The sequence below is a fragment of the Ostrea edulis genome, chromosome 1, assembly GCF_947568905.1.
Source record: "Ostrea edulis chromosome 1, xbOstEdul1.1, whole genome shotgun sequence".
NCBI lineage: Eukaryota > Metazoa > Mollusca > Bivalvia > Ostreida > Ostreidae > Ostrea > Ostrea edulis.
Window position 1 is genome coordinate 1,053,367 of NC_079164.1, and position 15,495 is coordinate 1,068,861.

The following is a 15,495-nucleotide window of genomic DNA, read 5'->3' on the forward strand; positions in this document are numbered from 1 at the left end:
GACACATGTCAAAGCACTATTCGTTTGCAGTTTCTCCGCAGCTGTTAATATTTTCGTGAGAAGAAAAGATATGGGCTTGGTAGACATGTGCTAGATACAGCAATGTTTCTGTGTTTGTAAGGGTTAAATTGCGAAATATTCAAACGTTGGGGACTATGGTTTTAAAAATTAATAAGATAATGAATTTTATAGGATTACAAGGCTGTCTATCTTGTACTTTAGATGGCGAATATCAGCCCATTTTCATGGATATGATGTGGATACAATTAAAACAATACAAAAACAAATTACGAATTTAAGGTGAAACGTTCGATTTTGTGTCCGCATCCAAGTTATTTTATACATTACACAAAATATTTTGAATGCCATAATTATGCTACAGGAATGCTATAATTATGCTACAGGAATGCTATAATTATGCTATAGGAATGCTATAATTATGCTACAGGAATGCTATAATTATGCTACAGGAATACTATAATTATGCTACAGGAATGCTATAATTATGCTACAGGAATTAAATTGTACTATAATAACAGTCATCCTAAATCAGCTGTTACAAAAATCCATTTTATAACTTTGCTGTAGTTAATGAAGGTATTTTTTATACTGTAAGTCAAGATAAAAAAGTTCCTCATCATAGGCAATCAAAAATTTAACCTTTTTAAATATAAAAACAGCTATCAAATTATTGTTGCCATTTCATTGACTTTAATGATATTTAAATCTGACTTCCTTTTTTGGAATTAATTTCACTCGACATTCAGAGAAAGAAGTTTAAAACAAGTAGAACGAACCCTAAAGATGAATGGAGAGAGGTGCATGAATCACAACCCAGACACGAGAGCTTCTGGGATTGGCGACGTGTATCCAATATGGGAAAACCTGACTACAATGGGGGTTTCTGTTAAAGAATCCTTCTTGTTTTCTTAGTGTACGGCATACTCATGCAAACCTTGCTCTTGTCTCGGATTTGACGATGAAGTCACCGTGTTCTTCACACACTGCACTAGACCACCCAGCGGTAGTTTGTTCTTGATTAGACTTCCTGATATCAGTCAGCGCGTGCAGTACTTTTTTTAACAGGGCTTAAGTAGCTGGTACAAGGTTCAGCCGTACATCCATATGTTCCATCTCCATACTTTACGTTCCATTAAGTTTAACTTTGAATTAAGTTTTACGTTTCTTTAAGTTTTACGTTTCCTTCCATCAAATTTCACGTTTACGTTCCATTAAGTTTCACTTATATTGGGACATCAGTAAAATATTACCAATTTAGACACATTCTTGTGACGCAAGGTCGTTGTAGTGAGGGTCTTTTAACGTGCCAACGCCTTCCGTAATACGAGGCCTCCATTTTTAATGTCATATCCGAAAGACCCGTAATTCTTATTTCTAAATGCAGGGCGTTTGGCTAAGGAGCAACCACTACCTATGTTTAAACATTTTACATTATTATGGAGCAATCACTACCTATGTTTACGTGTTAGATTTAAACATTTTACATTATTATGGAGCAATCGCTATCTATGTTTACGTGTTAGATTTAAACATTTTACATTATTATGGAGCAATCACTACCTATGTTTACGTGTTAGATTTAAACATTTTACATTATTATGGAGCAATCGCTATCTATGTTTACGTGTTAGATTTAAACATTTTACATTATTATGGAGCAATCGCTATCTATGTTTACGTGTTAGATTTAAACATTTTACATTATTATGGAGCAATCACTACCTATGTTTACGTCGAACTCGTGATCTTCCATTCACGAAGCGAACACTTCACCACTGTGCTATCACTCCGCACTTCACCACTGTGCTATCACTCCTCACTTCACCACTGTGCTATCACTCCGCACTTCACCACTGTGCTATATCACTCCGCACTTCACCACGGTGCTATATCACTCCGCACTTCACCACTGCTATATCACTCCGCACTTCACCACTGTGCTCTATCACTCCGCACTTCACCACTGTGCTATCACTCCGCACTTCACCACTGTGCTATATCACTCCGCACTTCACCACTGTGCTATATCACTCCGCACTTCACACTGTACTATCACTCCGCACTTCACCACTGTGCTATATCACTCCGCACTTCACCACTGTGCTATATCACTCCGCACTTCACCACTGTGCTATATCACTCCGCACTTCACCACTGTGCTCTACCACTCCGCACTTCACCACTGTGCTATCACTCCGCACTTCACCACTGTGCTATATCACTCCGCACTTCACCACTGTGCTATATCACTCCGCACTTCACACTGTGCTATCACTCCGCACTTCACCACTGTACTATCACTCTGCACTTCACCACTGTGCTATATCACTCTGCACTTGGAAGCTGTACCAAGTAAGTTACCGAAGTAAAACAAAACTCCTGTTGAAACATTTCTTTCAAATTTTAATGGCAAGTTCACCTTACGAAAAACTGAAAGTTTTTCAACTCTTAATTTTGATTTGTAGGGACATTAAGTGTCAATTCCTCACTCAAATCCGATACTTACAGTTTGTAATTTCTTGTCTATTACGATAGCTCATTGATACTCCATACCCTGTATTTCAATAACACAAATAAAATGCTACATATTATCCAAAAATTTACTTAATTTCAATAAAGATTGGAGTTTCACATTCAGGTAAATAGACCGAGAGATAATAGCGCATAAACAAATTTAAAAGTCCCGTGGTATACAACCGTGCACCAAATAGAGCGCATCCAAAGTACACCATGTCCAGAATATTCCCGATTAGCGAGACAGTTTATTAATGTTTAAAGTCTGTTTATTGAGCGCGGACAGATAGGGTTTGATGTACCCTTGATCATTTAGGCCTGTATGATATAGGACCGTGTAAATGTGTCATTCATCATGAAAGTAAATGTTGAAGTGGGACAGAAAACTTAAAAAACAAAACCCTCTCGAGTTCGTTATCTTCAAAGTTCGTTTTCACGAACTCAACAACAAGAGTATGTCCATGCAACGCAATAAATATTATGCCACTATTCCGGAAACGCTTACAAATATTTATTCGACCTACGTGATCCCCCAGCTATAAGCCAAATCGTTTTCATCACAATGACCCATTGCCAAGGTGTAGTCCGTCAACAGTTAAAGGTCTATACACTTTTGAATGCATTCGATATCCACCAAACGAATAAACAGGACGTTTTTTCTCTCGTGCCCACTCACCTGATAACAGCCAGACGTTTGTTTTTCTTCGTAAACTCACAAATCAGTCAATGCGTCGTATCTATTTTTATTAACTCTAGCATCTTCTTAAGAATACGAGACATACAAAACGAAATGCTATAGGTCTGTAAGTCTGTTAGTACGTTTGTTAAACTCGGGTAACGCTACGAGAATATCGAATCCAATTTCCATAGTATATTTGTCATGTTGACACTGTAGACAAACACACATCTATACCTTTAGCCATCTTAAGGAAACTTTCTTTTGTCCTGAGGAAGGTACAGGTGGTCCCGAAATTGTTAGTGTCGGTAGTCATATATGTACAGTACACACACATGTATAAAGCACTAAAAACGACACAAAGAATATGAAATTGTCAAATTTTCGGGACCACCTGTCCCTTCTTCAGGACCTGTTCCTTCCTCATGGCGATATAATATTTACATAGAAATGAAACTAAATAAATAAAACAAGAATGCAAACTAGCACTAAAACTAAACTACAAACCTGAGAATTAGGGAGTGCGATATGGGGCAGTGACACAGCTTATATAAAGACCTGTACGTGTACCTACACTTTCGATGTTGAATGATTTTGGTCTTTAGTGCTCTCTCTCTCTCAGCGAGTGATTTCAATTCGCAAATACTAATGCTTCTCGCGAGATTATGCGATAATAAATTCTTCGCGTATATTTGGGAATTTACAGTATCCTATTTTCGTTCTCAATGACTGAGTAACATTGAACAGCGTGATGAGAATAGTCCACCGCCGTTTCGTCAACTTCCATGCGACGTCTTCATATGAGTGAAATATTCTCAATTGGGACGTTAAACAATAGATAAACAATCAATCAACTACCCTGCGCACTGGATACCGAGTTCAACACCAGGAAAGGACGGAAGTGAATATCTAAGAAATTAAGTGGATTTTGTTTACGAGGCCTCAATCTCATAGCTAAATCAATTCAAACTGAGGAAACATATTGACATTTAGGTATATCTACGACGTTGTATTTATTAACAATACTCATTTTCATTCATGACAGGTGAAGATGACGAACAGTGATCAATCTCATAACTCCTATAAACAATACAAAATAGAGAGTTGGGCAAACACGGACCCCTGGACACACCAGAGGAGGAGTAAGTATCCCATGTCCTTACCAGATTTTATAAGAAAATGCACAACTGCGGCATCTTTTAAATCTCAAACTTTACTTTGATTCTCAATAATATCCACGTGTTTCTGGTCTCTTTTAAGGTACATTTACTTCTTATCTGTATGCAAATAAACTGTGATATTTCCTCGATATGTATGTATGTTATAGACAGGACCACAATGTAAACTAGTTTGTATAACTGATTGTGTAATCCTGTATAAATAAACGTTATTGTTATTGCTTTCATTCTGGTTTCTTTCTCTGTGCTTTCATTTGTTTCTGTGCCTCTTTTGGCCTTTCTTTCTTGACCTTTCGTCCTTGACATTTCTTCTTTCACATAAGCACCTTTTCTCCTCTTCCTTCTCCCAAAATATACCTCGTCCGATGCTATAAAAATCCCTGTCCGGGTTGTTTTTTGCGCTTCGTTTTGCGTTAACCGCACATTGTGAATTCTTGAGTTGTCCCGAACAACTGAAGCGTTACCTGTACCATTAGTACTGGGTATGCCAGCGCTTTCTGAAACTTTAGAGGCTGTATCGTTTGGTCCAAACTATCCATAACCTTGGTCAGGTGAATCTCTTAACTGTTGAGTGTCGTCATTTCTAACTATCGATGTCAGTAACGGAATCCTGTATGGGGACAATAGGGAGACAGATTGTTGTTAATGTCTGCAGAAAAATTGTCATTAGTTGTACTGGTATCGGCGTACCAACGGCGGTCAAGGATCATCAAATAACTTCAATGGCGACTCCACACCATCTGCAGATTTGGATGAAAGGTGAAGATAATGAACAGTGAACGATCTCATAACTCCTATAAGGAATACAAAACCGAGAGTTGGGCAAACACGGACCCCTGGATATACCAGAGGTGGGATCAGACAAACACGGACCCCTGGATATACCAGAGTTGGGATCAGACAAACACGGACCCCTGGATATACCAGAAGTGGGATCAGACAAACACGGACCCCTGGATATACCAGAGGTGGGATCAGACAAACACATACCCCTGGATATACCAGAGGTGGGATCAGACAAACACGGGCCCCTGGATATTCCAGAGGTGGGATCAGACAAACACGGATCACTGGATATACCAGAGTTGGGATCAAACAAACACGGATCCCTGGATATACATGTACCAGAGGTGGGATCAGACAAACACGGATCCCTGGATATACCAGAGGTGGGATCAGACAAACACGGATCCCTGGATATTCCAGAGGTGGGATCAGACAAACACGGATCACTGGATATACCAGAGTTGGGATCAAACAAACACGGATCCCTGGATATACATGTACCAGAGGTGGGATCAGACAAACACGGATCCCTGGATATTCCAGAGGTGGGATCAGACAAACACGGATCCCTGGATATACCAGAGGTGGGATCAGACAAACACGGATCCCTGGATATACCAGAGGTGGGATCACACAAACACGGACCCCTGGATATACCAGAGGTGGGATTAAACAAACACGGATCCCTGGATATACATGCACCATAGGTGGGATCAGGCAAACACGGATCCCTGGATATACCAGAGGTGGGATTAAACAAACACGGATCCCTGGATATACATGCACCAGAGGTGGGATCAGACAAACACGGATCCCTGGATATACCAGAGGTGGGATCAGACAAAAACGGATCCCTGGATATACCAGAGGTGGGATTAAACAAACATGGATCCCTGGATATACATGTACCAGAGATGGGATCAGACAAACACGGATTCCTGGATATACCAGAGTTGGGATCAGACAAACACGGATCCCTGGATTTACCAGAGTTGGGGTCACACAAACACGGATCCCTGGATATACCAGAGGTGGGATCAGACAAACACGGACACCTGGATATACCAGAGGTGGGATTAAACAAACACGGACACCTGGATATACCAGAGGTGGGATCAGACAAACACGGACACCTGGATATACCAGAGGTGGGATCAGACAAACACGGACACCTGGATATACCAGAGGTGGGATCAGACAAACACGGACACCTGGATATACCAGAGATGGGATCAGACAAACACGGACACCTGGATATACCAGAGGTGGGATCAGACAAACACGGACACCTGGATATACCAGAGGTGGGATCAGACAAACATGGACACCTGGATATACCAGAGGTGGGATCAGACAAACACGGACCCCTGGATATACCAGAGGTGGGATCAGACAAACACGGACCCCTGGATATTTCAGAGGTGGGATCAGGTGCCTAGGAGGTCCCTGGTTATCTCTCTGGCTCCTAGTTCGTCACGCACCACGGAAGCTGCACGAGTATCTGTTTCCTTGTAGAGGTGTGCAGGGAGGAAAGCTTCAGACAACATTGCCTCAGGATGAAGTGGAAGGATCCTTGTGGTACTGAAATCTGCAGTGACGTTCTGTGGTTTCAATGCCGTAGACCATGCCCGTTTGGATAACGTTAGGAAATGAGGATGGTCAACAGCTGTTCCTGTAGAGTTGATCAACCTGTCAACTTTCTTATTCCATGCAGACTTCGATGATTTAAAATACGATCGACATAGAAGCTAGTTCCAGTCCCCCGTGTGACTGGGTAGTGCTATCACAACAGTATTGCTCTCTCATGTTGTTCCTGCCTCGTGTGACTGGGTAGTGCTATCACAACAGTATAGCTCTCTCATGCTGTTTCTGCCTCGTGTGACTGGGTAGTGCTATCACGACAGTATAGCTCTCTCATGCTGTTTCTGCCTCATGTGACTGGGTAATGCTATCACAACAGTATTGCTCTCTCATGCTGTTTCTGCCTCGTGTGACTGGGTAGTGCTATCACAACAGTAATGCTCTCTCATGCTGTTTCTGCCTCGTGTGACTGGGTAGTGCTATCACGACAGTAATGCTCTCTCATGCTGTTTCTGCCTCGTGTGACTAGGTAGTGCTATCACAACAGTAATGCTCTCTTATGCAGTGTCGACAAATTCAATATTATTGTGAGAACCGTGCCCACCACATACACAAATTTGTGGTCTGTCCCTGACAATGTAGGAATGTTTTATTTTTCAAATCATAGCTTAGGTATGCCGTGTTTTTCTTTTAAACCACTTTCAGAAACGAGAAAGAATTGCACATTTTATGGCAGATCCGTTTGGAATATCGTTGTAGGGACCTGAGGGTTGTGCCAGGCATGATGAAATGCGGGGTCATTCAAAGGATGAAACTGCATTAAAAGGTTCTGAACTTGTTTAGTCATGGCCTGGTGCCGAACAGAATCGGTTGTCTCTGGTGTCTTCAAGGAAAAGTCTCAGTCTTTAGTCTCCGCCACCACATTTCGGCATTGAAGCCCAGTTTTTACTTTCTGTTGCGGTCCACACTATTTGGAGAATTTTTCAACGGGCCCCTTTGCTTGTAGTCAGCAGAGACCACCAACAGCATCAGCTTTGAAATCAGCCACCACTGCAACATTGCTTCTCTTCAATTGATGCCGTTCATTGCACACTGATTTTGACTACGGATTATTCCGTTTACCTGATTAAGATTTAGGGCTCATGGCGGGTGTGTCCGGTCGACAGGGGATGCTTACTCCTTCTAGGCACCCAATCCCAAACTCTGGTATGTCCAGGGGTCCGTGTAAACCCAACTTTGAATTTGATACTTGCTCATTATCTTCATATTTTCATATGCAGTTTTGGATCTCATATCACGTTAACTATAGACGGCAACTGCATTTGAGTCCCACGTGTTTTTAGTTTCGATGAACAAAACATAATAAAAGGTTATATCGGTTGGTAATTTTTTTATTCCGTGGTGATGACCACAACATATAAATTCCTAACCATGTTCTTCATTCTACATTGAATAAAAAATAATAATCAAATAAATCGTGACCGAATATTTACTTGCCAAGTTTCAGTTATAGAATGTCGTTTTTATTGTAGAACCAATATGACTTGTCTCTATGATTATCTGCTCATATTTTTATACTTTATTGTAGAACCAATATGACTTGTCTACGATTATCTGCTCATATTCTTATACTTTATTGTAGAACCAATATGACTTGTCTCTATGATTATCTGCTCATATTCTTATAATTTATTGTAGAACCAATATGACTTGTCTCTATGATTATCTGCTCATATTCTTATACTTTATTATAGAACCAATATGACTTGTCTACGATTATCTATTATATTATATTCTTATACTTTTTTGTAGAAACAATATATATGGCTTGTGTCTGATTATCAATTATATTATATTCTTATATTTTATTGTAGAAACAATATGGCTTGTGTCTGATTATCAATTATATTATATTCTTATATTTTATTGTAGAAACAATAGGGCTTGTCTATGATTATCTATTATATTATATTCTTATATTTTATTGTAGAAACAATAGGACTTGTCTCTATGATTATCTACTATAAGTAACAAATTGAATTAAATGCCAGCTATAATTTTCATTTACTAAGCTGTATGTATTTGAAGTAGACCAGTGTTCGTTTTCCCCGTTCAGCTTTGGTGATCAACTTCTGATAATTTGATTTGATTTCATAAATGACCTTGAGACAACTTATCTGTGAAAGTAACGTTAATAAAATATTAAAAACATATCTACATGTTTATAAACCATATTAATATAATACCTTACTACTATATATTTACAGTTACCTACCTCAAGTAAATCTAACAGTAAAATTATTGATGACTAAGATTAAAACAGAAAACGAGTTATAGTCGCCTCCTGACCTTATTTACCGAAGAGTATGAACAAAGAAAGATAACTCTAATTCTTAAAGTAAATCGACGCACGAAGAAAAACTAAAGAATTACCTATCTTTTATTGTCAAGCAACACTAACTGAGGACACAAATTCATAAAACTGAAGTCAATAACTGAGTGACTGGAAATTGAAACACTGTCTGCACTTTCACTTATCACGGCCATTTTGACCGGTTCCATTATTTACTCAAAAAGGATACAAGGACCCAAAAGGATTTAGATACCCAAATATTAATTTTGATTAATAATAAATATTGCACATAGATTATGCTAATAACAGACCTTTATAAAGCTCTTACTAGGTTTATTTCCGCCCAAACCACATGGACACGGTTGTTTTATGTGTTATAATAATAAAGGTCATTTGGGTAATCCGTAGCACCGGTCAAAATGGCTGTGATAAATGACAGTTTATAATTTTTTCAATCACTTCGACCAATTACGGACTTCGGTTTATGAATTGGGGTAAGACATTTAAAAATGATATTTGATGTTGCACTTTCTATGTAATTGCTTGTTGTAATTCACAAACATTCTGTTTAGTAGTACAGTACCAGGGCCCAGGTAAATTTCAAGTAAAAATAAGTCTTATGAAATGATTTCTGCATATTGTGGATTACCATTTGGTTTGTCTTTTTTTTTGATTGACGAAGTTTCGTACCCTATATTTAGAGTTCTATAACTTTACTCTTTAATAGTAAATTCGAACAAGAGATATTTGATTGTCTGCGGGTTAGAGAGATTTGATTGTCTGCAGGTTAGAGAGATTTGATTGTCTGCAGGTTAGAGATTTAATTGTCTGTGGGTTAGAGATATTTGATTCTCTGCGGGTTAGAGATATTTAATTGTCAGTGGGTTAGAGATATTTAATTGTCAGCGGGTTAGAGATTTGATTGTCTGCGGGTTAGAGATATTTAATTGTTTGTGGGTTAGAGATATAATTGTCTGCGGGTTAGAGATTTGATGGTCTGTGGGTTAGAGATTTGATCGTCTGCGGGTTAGAGATTTGATTGTCTGGGTTAGAGATTTGATTGTCTGCGGGTTAGAGAGATTTAATTGTCAGTGGGTTAGAGAGATTTAATTGTCTGTGGGTTAGAGATATAATTGTCTGTGGTTTAGACACATTTTAGTGTGATATAAGAGAGATGTAATTGTCTGTGGTTTAGACACATTTTAGTGTGATATTAGAGATGTAATTGTCTGTGGTTTAGACACATTTTAGTGTGATATAAGAGAAATGTAATTGTCTGTGGTTTAGACACATTTTAGTGTGATATAAGAGAGATGTAATTGTCTGTGGTTTAGACACATTTTAGTGTGATATAAGAGATGTAATTGTCTGTGGTTTAGACACATTTTAGTGTGATATAAGAGAAATGTAATTGTCTGTGGTTTAGACACATTTTAGTGTGATATAAGAGATATAATTGTCTGTGGTTTAGACACATTTTAGTGTGATATAAGAGATATATAATTGTCTGTGGTATAGACACATTTTAGTGTGATATAAGAGATATAATTGTCTGTGGGTTAGAGAGATTTAATTGTCAGTGGGTTAGAGATATAATTGTCTGTAGTTTAGAAACATTTTAGTGTGATATAAGAGAGATGTAATTGTCTGTGGTTTAGATACATTTTAGTGTGATATAAGAGAGATATAATTGTCTGTGGTATAGACACATTTTAGTGTGATATAAGAAATATAAATGTCTGTGGTTTAGACACATTTTAGTGTGATATAAGAGAGATATAATTGTCTGTGGTATAGACACATTTTAGTGTGATATAAGAGATGTAATTGTCTGTGGTTTAGACACATTTTAGTGTGATATAAGAGAGATATAATTGTCTGTGGTATATACACATTTTAGTGTGATATAAGAGAGATATAATTGTCTGTGGTTTAGACACATTTTAGTGTGATATAAGAGAGATATAATTGTCTGTGGTTTAGACACATTTTAGTGTGATATAAGAGATATAATTGTCTGTGGTTTAGACACATTTTAGTGTGATATAAGAGAGATATAATTGTCTGTGATATAGACACATTTTAGTGTGATATAAGAGAGATATAATTGTCTGTGGTTTAGACACATTTTAGTGTGATATAAGAGATATAATTGTTTGTGGTTTAGACACATTTTAGTGTGATATAAGAGATATAATTGTCTGTGGGTTAGAGAGATTTAATTGTCAGTGGGTTAGAGATATAATTGTCTGTGGTTTAGACACATTTTAGTGTGATATAAGAGAGATATAATTGTCTGTGGTTTAGATACATTTTAGTGTGATATAAGAGAGATATAATTGTCTGTGGTATAGACACATTTTAGTGTGATATAAGAGATATAATTGTCTGTGGTTTAGACAAATTTTAGTGTGATATAAGAGATGTAATTGTCTGTGGTTTAGACACATTTTAGTGTGATATAAGAGAGATATAATTGTCTGTGGATTAGATACATTTTAGTGTGATATAAGAGAGATATAATTGTCTGTGGTATAGACACATTTTAGTGTGATATAAGAGAGATATAATTGTCTGTGGTTTAGACACATTTTAGTGTGATATAAGAGATATATAATTGTCTGTGGTTAAGACACATTTTAGTGTGATGTAAGAGAGATATAATTGTCTGTGGTTTAGACACATTTTAGTGTGATATAAGAGATATAATTGTCAGTGGGTTAGAGAGTTAATTGTCTGTGGGTTAGAGATATAATTGTCTGTGGTTTAGACACATTTTAGTGTGATATAAGAGAGATATAATTGTCTGTGGTATAGACACATTTTAGTGTGATATAAGAGAGATATAATTGTCTGTGGTATAGACACATTTTAGTGTGATATAAGAGAGATGTAATATTCTGTGGTTTAGACACATTTTAGTGTGATATAAAAGAGATGTAATATTCTGTGGTTTAGACACATTTTAGTGTGATATAAGAAATATAATTGTCTGTGGATTAGACACATTTTAGTGTGATATAAGAGATATAATTGTCTGTGGTTTAGACACATTTTAGTGTGATATAAGAGAGATATAATTGTCTGTGGTTTAGACACATTTTAGTGTGATATAAGAGATATAATTGTCTGTGGTTTAGACACATTTTAGTGTGATATAAGAGAGATGTAATTGTCTGTTGTTTAGACACATTTTAGTGTGATATAAGAGATGTAATTGTCTGTGGTTTAGACACATTTTAGTGTGATATAAGAGATATGTAATTGTCTGTGGTATAGACACATTTTAGTGTGATATAAGAGATATAATTGTCTGTGGTATAGACACATTTTAGTGTGATATAAGAGATATAATTGTCTGTGGTGTAGACACATTTTAGTGTGATATAAGAGAGATGTAATTGTCTGTGGTTTAGACACATTTAATGTGATATAAGAGAGATATAATTGTCTGTGGTATAGACACATTTTAGTGTGATATAAGAGATATAATTGTCTGTGGTATAGACACATTTTAGTGTGATATAAGAGAGATATAATTGTCTGTGGTTTAGACACATTTTAGTGTGATATAAGAGATATAATTGTCAGTGGGTTAGAGAGATTTAATTGTCTGTGGGTTAGATATATAATTGTCTGTGGTTTAGACACATTTTAGTGTGATATAAGAGAGATGTAATTGTCTGTGGTTTAGACACATTTAATGTGATATAAGAGAGATATAATTGGCTGTGGTATAGACACATTTTAGTGTGATATAAGAGATATAATTGTCTGTGATATAGACACATTTTAGTGTGATATAAGAGATATATAATTGTCTGTGGTATAGACACATTTTAGTGTGATATAAGAGATATAATTGTCTGTGATATAGACACATTTTAGTGTGATATAAGAGATATATAATTGTCTGTGGTATAGACACATTTTAGTATGATATAAGAGATATAATTGTCAGTGGGTTAGAGAGATTTAATTGTCTGTGGGTTAGAGATATAATTGTCTGTGATTTAGACACATTTTAGTGTGATATAAGAGAGCTATAATTGTCTTTGGTTTAGACAGATTTTAGTGTGATATAAGAGATATAATTGTCTTTGGTTTAGACAGATTTTAGTGTGATATAAGAGATGTAATTATCTGTGGTTTAGACACATTTTAGTGTGATATAAGAGATGTAATTGTCTGTGGTTTAGACACATTTTAGTGTGATATAAGAGATATAATTGTCTGTGGTATAGATACATTTTAGTGTGACATAAGAGATATAATTGTCAGTGGGTTAGAGAGATTTAATTGTCTCTGGGTTAGAGATATAATTGTCTGTGGTATAGACACATTTTAGTGTGATATAAGAGAGATATAATTGTCTGTGGTTTAGACACATTTTAGTGTGATATAAGAGATATAATTGTCTGTGGATTAGAGAGATTTAATTGTCAGTGGGTTAGAGATTTGATTGTCTGCGGGTTTTTGATATTTAATTGTCAGTGGGTTAGAGATTTGATTGTCTGCGAGTTAGAAATATTTAATTGTCAGTGGGTTAGAGAGATTTGATTGTCTGCGGGTTAGAGAGATTTAATTGTCAGTGGGTTAGAGAGATTTGATTGTCTGCGGGTTAGAGATATTTAATTGTCAGTGGGTTAAAAAGATTTAATTGTCTGTGGGTTAGAGATATAATTGTCTGTGGTATATACACATTTTAGTGTGATATAAGAGATATGTAATTGTCTGTGGTTTAGATACATTTTAGTGTGATATAAGAGAGATATAATTGTCCGTGGTATAGACACATTTTAGTGTGATATAAGAGATGTAATTGTCTGTGGTTTAGATACATTTTAGTGTGATATAAGAAATATAATTGTCTGTGGTTTAGACACATTTTAGTGTGATATAAGAAATATAATTGTCTGTGGTTTAGACACAGTTTAGTGTGATATAAGAGAGATATAATTGTCTGTGGTTTAGACACATTTTAGTGTGATATAAGAGAGATATAATTGTCTGTGGTTTAGATACATTTTAGTGTGATATAAGAGAGATATAATTGTCTGTGGTATAGACACATTTTAGTGTGATATAAGAGAGATATAATTGTCTGTGGGTTAGAGATATAATTGTCTGTGGTTTAGACACATTTTAGTGTGATATAAGAGAGATATAATTGTCTGTGGTTTAGACACATTTTAGTGTGATATAAGAGAGATATAATTGTCTGTGGTTTAGACAGATTATAGTGTGATATAAGAGAGATATAATTGTCTGTGGGTTAGAGAGATTTAATTGTCAGTGGGTTAGAGATTTGATTGTCTGCGGGTTAGAGATATTTAATTGTCAGTGGGTTAGAGAGATTTTAGTGTGATATAAGACATATAATTGTCTGTGGTTTAGACACATTTTAGTGTGATATAAGAGAGATATAATTGTCTGTGGTTTAGACACATTTTAGTGTGATATAAGAGATATAATTGTCTGTGGATTAGACACATTTTAGTGTGATATAAGAGATATAATTGTCTGTGATATAGACACATTTTAGTGTGATATAAGAGAGATATAATTGTCTGTGGTTTAGACACATTTTAGTGTGATATAAGAGATATAATTGTCTGTGGTATAGACACATTTTAGTGTGATATAAGAGAGATATAATTGTCTGTGGTATAGACACATTTTAGTGTGATATAAGAGATATAATTGTCTGTGGTTTAGACACATTTTAGTGTGATATAAGAGAGATATAATTGTCTGTGATATAGACACATTTTAGTGTGATATAAGAGATATAATTGTCTGTGGTATAGACACATTTTAGTGTGATATAGGAGAGATATAATTGTCTGTGGGTTAGAGAGATTTAATTGTCAGTGGGTTAGAGATTTGATTGCCTGCGGGTTAGAGATATTTAATTGTCAGTGGGTTAGAGATTTGATTGTCTGCGGGTTAGAAATATTTAATTGTCAGTGGGTTAGAGAGATTTGATTGTCTGCGGGTTAGAGAGATTTAATTGTCAGTGGGTTAGAGAGATTTGATTGTCTGCGGGTTAGAAATATTTAATTGTCATTGGGTTAAAGAGATTTGATTGTTTGCGGGTTAGAGAGATTTAATTGTTTGTGAGTTAGAGATATTTGATTGTTTTCGGGTTAGGGGACAAGAGAACTATAATTGTCTGTGGTTTAGACACATTTTAGTGTGATATAAGAGAGATATAATTGTCTGTGGTTTAGACACATTTTAGTGTGATATAAGAGAGATATAATTATCTGTGGTTTAGACACATTTTAGTGTGATATTAGAGATATAATTGTCTGTGGTATAGACACATTTTAGTGTGATATAAGAGAGATATAATTGTCTGTGGTTTAGACACATTTTAGTGT